Source organism: Caretta caretta, chromosome 6, assembly GCF_965140235.1.
Source record: "Caretta caretta isolate rCarCar2 chromosome 6, rCarCar1.hap1, whole genome shotgun sequence".
In the NCBI taxonomy this organism is placed as follows: Eukaryota; Metazoa; Chordata; order Testudines; family Cheloniidae; genus Caretta; species Caretta caretta.
In genome coordinates, this window is record NC_134211.1 from 9272267 (window position 1) to 9281486 (window position 9220).

General features: G+C 51.0%; 1 long non-coding RNA gene across 1 annotated transcript; it reads right to left on the minus strand.

Annotated features, from left to right (window-relative positions):
* Positions 1–1235: 1235 nt before the first annotated feature.
* LOC142072644 (uncharacterized) lies at positions 1236–4649 on the minus strand. The gene is made up of 3 exons (XR_012669152.1): positions 4538–4649; positions 2615–2696; positions 1236–1608 (listed from the first exon to the last, which is right to left on the minus strand). It is a non-coding gene; the product is annotated as an uncharacterized LOC142072644 (long non-coding RNA).
* Positions 4650–9220: the final 4571 nt, after the last annotated feature.

Genomic DNA, 9220 nt, shown 5'->3' on the forward strand with positions numbered 1-9220 from the left:
ACACTGGAATGCGTTACCTAGGGAGGTGGTAGAATCTCCTTCCTTAGAGGTTTTTAAGGTCAGGCTTGACAAAGCCCTGGCTGGGATGATTTAACTGGGAATTGGTCCTGCTTCGAGCAGGGGGTTGGACTAGATGACCTTCTGGGGTCCCTTCCAACCCTTATATTCTATGATTCTATGATTCTACTTGTGGCACCTTAGAGACTAACCAATTTATTTGAGCATGAGCTTTTTACGGTTATGCTACATTGTACCTCTTTCTTTATATAGCTTCCTATTCTTAGACCTGGTCTACACTACAAGGTTAGGTCGACTTTAGCCTCATTAGGTTGATTTTATAATGAACTACACAACCAGCCCCATTCCGCCAACTTAAAGGTCTCTTACAATCGACTACTGTACTCCTCCCTGACGAGGAGAGAAGCGCTAAAATCCACCTTCCTGGGTCGAATTTGGGGTAGTGTAGATGCAGCGCTGTGCAATTAGATGTTCTTGGCCTCCGGGAGCTATCCCAGAGTGCTCCAATGTGACCACTCTGGACAGCACTTTCAACTCTGCTTCACTAGCCAGGTACGCAGGAAAAGCCCTGGGAACTTTTGAATTTCATTTCTTGTTTGGTCAGCGTGGCGAACTCAGCAGCACAGGTGACCATGCAAGCCCAGAATCGCAAACAAGCTCCAGCACGAAGCGAACAGGAGACAGTGGATCTGATTGTTGTATGGGGAGAAGAATCTGTGCAGACAGAACTCCGAACCAGCAGAAGAAATGCTGATATATATGCCAAAATCACACCAGGCATGGTGGACAGAGGCTACATACACAGCAGTGCCGTGTGAAAATTCAGGAGCTCAGGCAAGTGTACCAAAAGACAAAGGAGACAAATGGTCGCTCCAGATCAGAGCCCCAGACATGCCGCTTCTATGATCAGCTGCATGCCATTCTAGGAGGAGACCCTACCAGTACCCCAACACTCTCCATGGACACCTGCAAGGTGGCATCCTCAGCCAACAGCTGCAAGGTGGCATCCTCCTGGCAACACGGAGGAGGATTTTGTGGATGAGGAGGATGAGGAGGAGGGGAATGCGCAGCAGGCAAGCAGAGAATCCGTTCTCCCTGGCAGCCAGGACCTTTTGCTCACTCTGGAGCCAATACCCTCCCAGGACCTATTGTTCCCGGACCCTGATGGCAGAGGAGTCACGTCTGGTGAGTTCACATTTGTAATGACACTACAGGAGTTAAAAGCAATTGTGTTTAATGTTTGATTTGCCCTGAACAATTGGGATGCATTCGCGGCCAGTACAGTACAGCTAATGGAAAAGTCTGTTTACGTGACTGGGGATGGAGCGGGAATCCTCCAGGGACATCGCCGTGAAGCTCTCCTGGAGGTACTCTGAAAGCCTTTGCAGAAGGTTTCTGGGGAGGGCTGTCTTATTCCACCCTCCACGGTAGGACATTTTACCACGCCAAGCCAATAGCAAGTGGTCTGGAATCATTGCAGCACAAAGCATGGCAGCGAATGGTCCTGGGTTTTGGTTGCGTTCATGCAACGTTCGGTCCTTTTCTTTCTGTGTCAGCCTCAGGAGAGTGATATTGCTCATGGTCACCTGACTGAAATAGGGGAAGTTTTGTAAGGGAACAGTAATCCCTTCTGTTTGCTGATTAGACCCCGGGCATGCTGGGTTGTTTGCGCTTGGCTAAAAGGGATCATCTTGGAGAACAGCCATGCTGGGGGAGGAATGTGTGTGTGGAATCCACGTCCAGTACCAGAAGTGGTACGGCTGTGTGGGGGGCTGGGGGTGTGCAGGCTGCTGGGTATTTGTGGTGGAGGGTCTGTGCGGGGGGCTGCTGGGCATAGCAGTTCCAGGGGATGCTGGGCATAGGAAGTCGGGGGCTGTGTGACACGCCATGGGCCCACCCCCGAGGGCAAGGCGCAGGCTGGCAGCACAGGGCTGGGCGGGCCAGTGTGCATCTGGCAACTGCCTGTTTGTATACAGTGCCCTTGCACTGGGCTGGGCAGGGTGGGGCCGGCCCCACCATGCTATGCTCCATTGCCCCTGGCTGGCCCCTTGCTCTGGGGACCGACCTCTCCACGCCATGCTCCTTTGCCCCCATGGAGGCCCACAAATATGTTTGGTGCCGAGCCCATAAAAGGTCAATCTGGCCTTGTCCACGCCGACAGTGCACGGGCTGTCCCCTCCTTTTAAACAGCAAACACAACCGGCATTGGTTGCTATGGGAAAGGAGGGTGCTGCAGTTTGAAACCATTCCCACATGTTATGAACGCGGAAGAAGACAACCCCATGTACCCTTTCGCTCACCATGGCTGTGTGCAAACCAAATTTTGTTGCCCAGCCATGTGTGTTGTGTCACCCTGCTGGTAGGCACTCGATTTAAAAAGCAAAATGTGACCTTGTACCTAAAACACGTGCTGTCTGCTGTGAATTGCTTGAGTCACTGTGAAATCGTCTGCCTTTTGTTCTCAGAAATGAATCTTCTGTAAAGTCTACTCTCCCTCCCCACCCCCAGCCCCTGCAGCTGCAAATGTTTCCATGCTACCCACATCAACTCCAGCCTGAGGTTATCACAGATTAGAAAGCGAAAAAAACACACTCACGATGACATGTTTTCAGAGCTCAAGCAATCCTCTTGCACTGATAGGGCACAGCTGAATGCATGGAGGCATTCGGTGGCAGAGGCTAGGAAAGAATACAGTGAGCGTGATTGTAACATGTAGGAGGAGATACTGAGACTAATGGGGGAGCAAACGGACATGATGAGGCGTCTGGTGGAGCTGCAGGAAAGGCAGCTAGACTACAGAGCCCCGCTGCATCCATTGTGTAACCGCCTGCCCTCATCGCCAAGTTCCATATCTTCCTCACCCAGACGCCCAAGAACATTGGGGCGGGGGCGGAGAGAGGGAGGGGGAGGCTCCAGGCACCCTGCCACTCAACTCCAGGGGATGGCCCAAGCAACAGAAGGCTGTCATTCAAACAGCTTTGATTTGTAGTGTGGCTACAATAAGCAATGTGGCCTTGTCCTTCCCTCCACCTCCACCTGCCCCTGTTATCAAACCCTTCGTACACCTGGGCTTCCTTTTACTAGTCAGCATTGCCAGTGATCTCAAGTTTTTTTTAATAGATAAAAAATGAATGGATTGAGAACAATAGGGACTTTATTTCCTGTGCCAGCTGTGGTCGAAGTGGGGAGGGGGGATTGGTTTACAGGGAAGTACGTTCACTAAAGGGGGCAGCTTTACATCAAGGACAAACACACACAACTGTCACACCCTAACCTGGTCAGTCATGAAACTGTTTTTCAAAGCCTCTCTGATGTGCAGCGCACCTCGGTGTGCTCTTCTAATTGCCCTGGTATCTGGCTGCTCAAAATTGGCCACCAGGCAATCTGCCTCCACCTCCCACCGCGCCATAAATGTCTCCCCCTTACTCTCACAGATATTATGGAGCACACAGCAAGCAGCAATACCAGTGGGAATATTGCTTTCGCTGAGGTCTAACCTACTCAGTAAACTGCGCCAGCGCTCCTTTAAATGCCCAAAGGCACATTCTACCACCATTCTGCACTTGCTCAGCCTATAACTGAACTGCTCTTTACTGCTGTCCAGGCTGCCTGTGTATGGCTTCATGAGCCATAGGAGCAAGGGGTAGGCTGGGTGCCCAAGGATAACTATTGGCATTTCAACGTGCCCAGTGGTAATTTTCCCCAATGGTAATTTTCCGGTCTGGGAAGAAAGTCCCTTCTTGCAGCTTTCCGAACAGCCTAGAGTTCTGAAAGATGCAAGCGTCATACATTTTTCCTGATCATCCCATGTTGATGTCGGTGAAACGGCCCTTGTGATCTACCAATGCTTGCAACACCATTGAGAAGTACCCCTTGAGGTTTATGTACTCTTTGGCAAGATGGTCTGGTGCCAGGATAGAGATATGCGTTCCATCTATCGACCCATCCCAGTTAGGGAACCCCATTGCGGCAAAGCCATCCACTATGTCCTGCACATTTCCCAGAGTCACTATCCTTTTTAGCAAAAAGAAAAGGAGGACTTGTGGCACCTTAGAAACTAACAAATTTATTTGAGCATAAGCTTTCATGAGCTACAGCTCACTTCATCCACTGCATGCATCTGATGAAGTGAGCTGTAGCTCACGAAAGCTTATGCTCAAATAAATCGGTTAGTCTCTCAGGTGCCACAAGTACTCCTTTTCTTTTTGCGGATACAGACTAACACGGCTGCTACTCTGAAACCTATCCTTTTTAGCAGAATGGTAATGATTGCCCTGGCTACTTGGATCACAGCAGCCCCCATGGTAGATTTGCCGACTCCAAATTGATTCCTGACTGACCGGTAGCAGTCAGGCATTGCAAGCTTCCACAGGGCTATTGACACTCGCTTTTCAATTGTCAGGGCAAGTCTCATCTTGGTATTCCTGTGCTTCAAGGTGGGGGAAAGCGACTTGCAAAGTTCCATGAAAGTGACTTTAAGCATGCGAAAGTTTCGCAGCCACTGGGAATCATCCCATACCTGCAACACTATGTGGTCCCACCAGTCTGTGCTTGTTTGCGGGCACAGAATCAGCGTTCCTCTGTATCAACATGGCCCAATGATGCCATGTGCTAATTGCCACATCCCATGCTTTCAGGAACTTCTGTGTCCATGTCCTCCCCACAGTCTTCCTCATGCTAGCAGCTCCTAGCTAGGCTCTGCACATACTGCAGGATAATGCGTGAAGTGTTTGCAATGCCCACAAAAGCAGTGTACAGCTGAGCAGGGTCCATGCTTGCCATGCTATAGCGTTTGCATGGAAAAAAGGCGTGAAACAATTGTTTGCCATTGTTTTCAAGCGGGGGTGGGGGAGATGGATGACATGTACCCAAAACCAACTGCGACAATGTTTTTTTTCCCCATCAGGCATTGGGAGCTTAACCCAGAAATCCAATGGGCAGCGGGGACTGTGCGATAGCTACCCACAGTGCACTATTCCGTGAGTCAATGCTAGCTGTGGTACTGAGGATGCACTCCGCCGACCCAGTGTGCTTAGTGGGGAAATGCACCACTGACTTTATAAAATCAGTTGCTAAAGATCGACTTCTATAAAATCGACCTAATTTCGTAGTGTAGACATGCCCGTAGAAACAGTTCCCTCACTTGCACATGCTCAGCCTTGACCACTACCCCGGAATTCGGATTGACAGTTCTGACCTTTAAAACAAGTTGTGACCAGGACGAGTGGCTTCCGACCAACCAGCTGCTTAACTGACTGACCTGTCCGTCCCCCCTTACTGCACATGCCCAGTAGTTGCCGATCTCGCACGATGCTCTCTGTTGTCCTTTACCCCCAGCGCTGTGACTCTGCAGAGACACGTCCGCACACACTTGGCTCTTTGCCAGCGGCCAGTGCAAAGTTTTCTTTTCTTTTTTTTTCTGAAGAAATCCAAAGTTCTTACTGAGCCGGCTCCGAGCCCGCAGCAGCCGTCGCAGGGCGGAGTGACTTCTCCTTACTCCGAACGGAGATCAGAACTACACAGCAGGGACTGGAGAATTGGCTCTGGTGATACCGTGTTCACTCCCTTCGCCCACCCCCATCCACCCCCGTGGGGAGGAGAACAGTGAACTGCCAGCCTGGACTGGGGAGGGACCGTTCGCACCCTGAGACGGGGGGGGATGGCAAATAATGTAACCGCAGAGATTTTTCTTGACATTCCTGACAGCAAAATAAAAACAAAAATGAAATGGGCTCCCCCGTGACTTTATCGCCCCTGCTCCTGCCACCAGCGAGATGGTTCCATCCAGAGCAGAGCAAGGCACTAAACTCCCAGCTCGTGGGACGAACCATTTCCCTTTGGGAGGAGGAGCTCATGCAGCATAAAATGCCAAAGGTTCAAAACTGACCTGTTTAATTTTTTTCCTCTATATATTTAAATCCAGATGCTTTAAAAGTTTTCTCTTCTCTTTAGTGACAGGGGGAGTATTTACCAAATCAATAGGTTTGAGGATTTTAGTAGGGATCCCTCCCCCCCTTCCAGCTGAGAATGGGCCCTGCCAAAGTGGCAGTTATGGCAGTTGGACTGACCCTTCCCCCACCCCAACTGCCCGCCTCAGATGCCAAATGGGCTCAGAAGCCATGGTGAGGCCTGGCCTGGGGGGACTTTAATCCCTTCAATCCATGGCAGGGTAGAGGTTAATTGGGTCTGTCTGTCCTGTCTCCACTGGGGAAGTTGGGGGTGATTCTGGAACAAGTTAAGGACTGAGGAGGGGGAATCCTCCATTGACAGGGGAAAGCCCAGGCCGGTCAGGGCTGCTGATCCCCCTCGCCCTCTGAGGGGGCAGTTGGGGGTGGGAAAGGGAGGCTGGCCAACTGCCATAACTGCCACTTTGGAAGGTCCCACTCTCCCAGGTGGCAGGGGGTTATCCTTACACAATCCCAAAATCTGTCACGGTGGTAAAAATCCCCCCTTGCCAAGGGGAACAGGGAAAATGAAAAGGATCTGATTGTTCAGAAACCCCAAACCAACATTAAACAGGTGAAATTTCAGCCTTTGCCATTTAATCCCCCTGTGACGTTGCACTCCATATGCTTTCTGAAAATATGCTTATGAATTGAATATGACATAACTGGAATATGCTTTATGCTAAATATGCCATGTAACATATCTCTGCAAAGGTTATGATCTACTGAATGCATTCATCCTATTTGTATGCATGTATCATTTTTATATCTGAAGTTATGAGCATTGGCTCTATTCTTGTATTTTAAGTGTTTGCTGTGGGAAACACATAAAGGAGTTTTGGCCAACCTATTGTGAAGGGACTATTCAAGTAATTGGAAGTACTTGACTGACAATGGATTTAGGGAGATGCCAATCCACATCTGCTGAGCTAACATGTATACAATGGTGCTGGCCTGCAAAAAGTTGAATCATTCATGGACATGTGACTTGCCCAGGTGGCTACAAACTCCATCTTGCTGCCATGATTTTGCACAGAAGAACAAAGGGGTTTCCACCCACAAGAGAGAGAATATTAAAAGGCCCTGGAAGCCCCTCCATTTTGTCTTCAGCTGGCTCAAGAGGCTGCCAGTTAGGAGAACACCCCTGTTTATCACCTGAGATGTAAGCTGAAACTAACAAGGTCTGTACCAGGAGAAAGGATTGGGCCCAGGCTAAGAAGGAGTCTAGTCTGTAAAAGAAGCTTATTGGAACATCTTTGGGGGGGGCTGAACCAGGGCTGAACCAGAAAGGGCTGAACCAAAAAGGGCTGAACCAGGCCAGAGAGGCTGCGTGAACCAGCAGACAATCAGTGAAGGCCTGGGGAGAGCCAATCAGGGAGGGAGAAGGGGCAGCCAATCAGGACCAGGCAAGGTCCTATATAAAGGCTGCCCAGCTAGGGCACAGGGTAGTCTCTCCCTGACTGATAAGGGAGGAGGACTGTCTCCTGAGTGGAAAGGTAGCACCTTGGACAGAGCAGTGCTGGGGAAGGGTAGAAGGTGCTGGGGAGCTCCGGCCAAAGAAAACCCTAGGCTGCAGGCCTTGCTACAAAGGGCTGAGCAGGTGCATGGGGCCAAAGGGGAAGCGGCCCAGGGACAATAGTTTGACATGGGGAGAGAAGGAGGGCAGAGAGGCTGCTGCTAGAGGGCCCCTGGGTTGGGACCCAGAGTAGGGGTGGGCCTGGGTTCCCACCTTGTACTACACCTGGCTGAGGAGGAGCGTGGCCTGATACAGGCTGTGGCTGGACCCTGCGACAAAGGGGATAGACTTTGAGGCTGCAGTCAGCCACTAGAGCTGGTGTAGATCGAAGACTGCTGATAACACCAAACCCCCGGAAGGGGGTGAGACCAGAGCAGTGGGCATTGCCGGAGGGCAGTGTCCTGAAGAGGACACTGCCAAGTGGGGAGCAACGTGGGTCCCCAAAGCAGCAGAGCAGACAAAGGGCAAGGCACCATGTGCAAAAAGTGCTCCATGATGAGACTGAGCTAATTCCCTGACGTTCCAGGGGGCGGCACTGTGGTGGTGAGTCCCAATCCTGTCACAGGGTAAGATATTACCTGTAATCTGTTTCTTAATGTATTGGGCTTAGACTTATGTGTTATGTTTAATTTTGTTTAATCAGTGTTATAGAGGGCGAACAATTTGAGTTTACCCTGTATAAGCTTTATACAGACTAAAATGGATTTATTTAGGGGTTGGATCCCATTGGGAGCTGGGTATCTGGGGACAGGTAACTTGCTGGGCTGTTCTTAGTGAAGCCTGCAGCTTTGGGAGCCCAGCCCAGACCCTGGGTCTGTGTTGGGCAGGCTAGCATGTCTGGCTCACAAGACAGGAGTCTGGGGCGCCCAGGCTAGCAGGGAAAATTGACTCCAAGGCAATTCCAGCACATCATTTGACAGTCCCAAGGGGATCTCTGTGACCCAACCCATCACCCCCCTCCCCTCCCATAGTGAAATGGTTCATCCCCTCAGCTGGGAGCTTTTATCCTGAGTCTGGGGATAAGTCTCCAACTCCCTTTCTCCCCCCCTGCGCAGGTGAGAATGGTCCTTCCTCAGCCCAGAGTGGCAGTTGGTAATTAGGGGTGGGGGCGGGGTTGTGCAGTTTGAAAGTAGAGGGTGAATTGCCCAGAGTGGGACAGTCTGGGCCTGTATTGGCTCCACCCCACAATCCAAACCCAAGATGCCCTTTGCCCTTCACTGCGGCATTAACCCCTGGGAGCAGCAGCTGCAGGGGGCGAGAGGGGACGATGGGCTCAGAAGGATCAAACAGCTCCTGAATTTCTAACAGTCCCAGTGAATGTTCCCTGAGGGGCCACAACAGGCTGCACAGGGCTCAGACCCTGAGAGGTCCCTGTCCCCCCCCCCCCATATCCTGTGGGGCAGCCCCTGCTTCAGCCCCTAAGACATCACTGCCACCCTGTATCCTGTGAGGCTCATCACACTCCACAGGGATCTATGAGATCACCCCCATTTCCTTTCCTTGCCATCTTCACCATTTATGGCCACGTAGCCCTACTCCCACTCTGTGGAGTGGCACACCAGATGACAAGCCCGGGGGAGAGGAGCCTGTGACTGCAGATCAGGTTCCTATTAAATTATTCTGTCTGAGGATTACATAAAAAGGACCATAATGATAACCTGAACCTGGAGCCCATCCTGATCACTCAGCAACTGTCATGTGAGCCCAGATACAGATCAGGAGAGTCTGTCTGCGTGGGAAA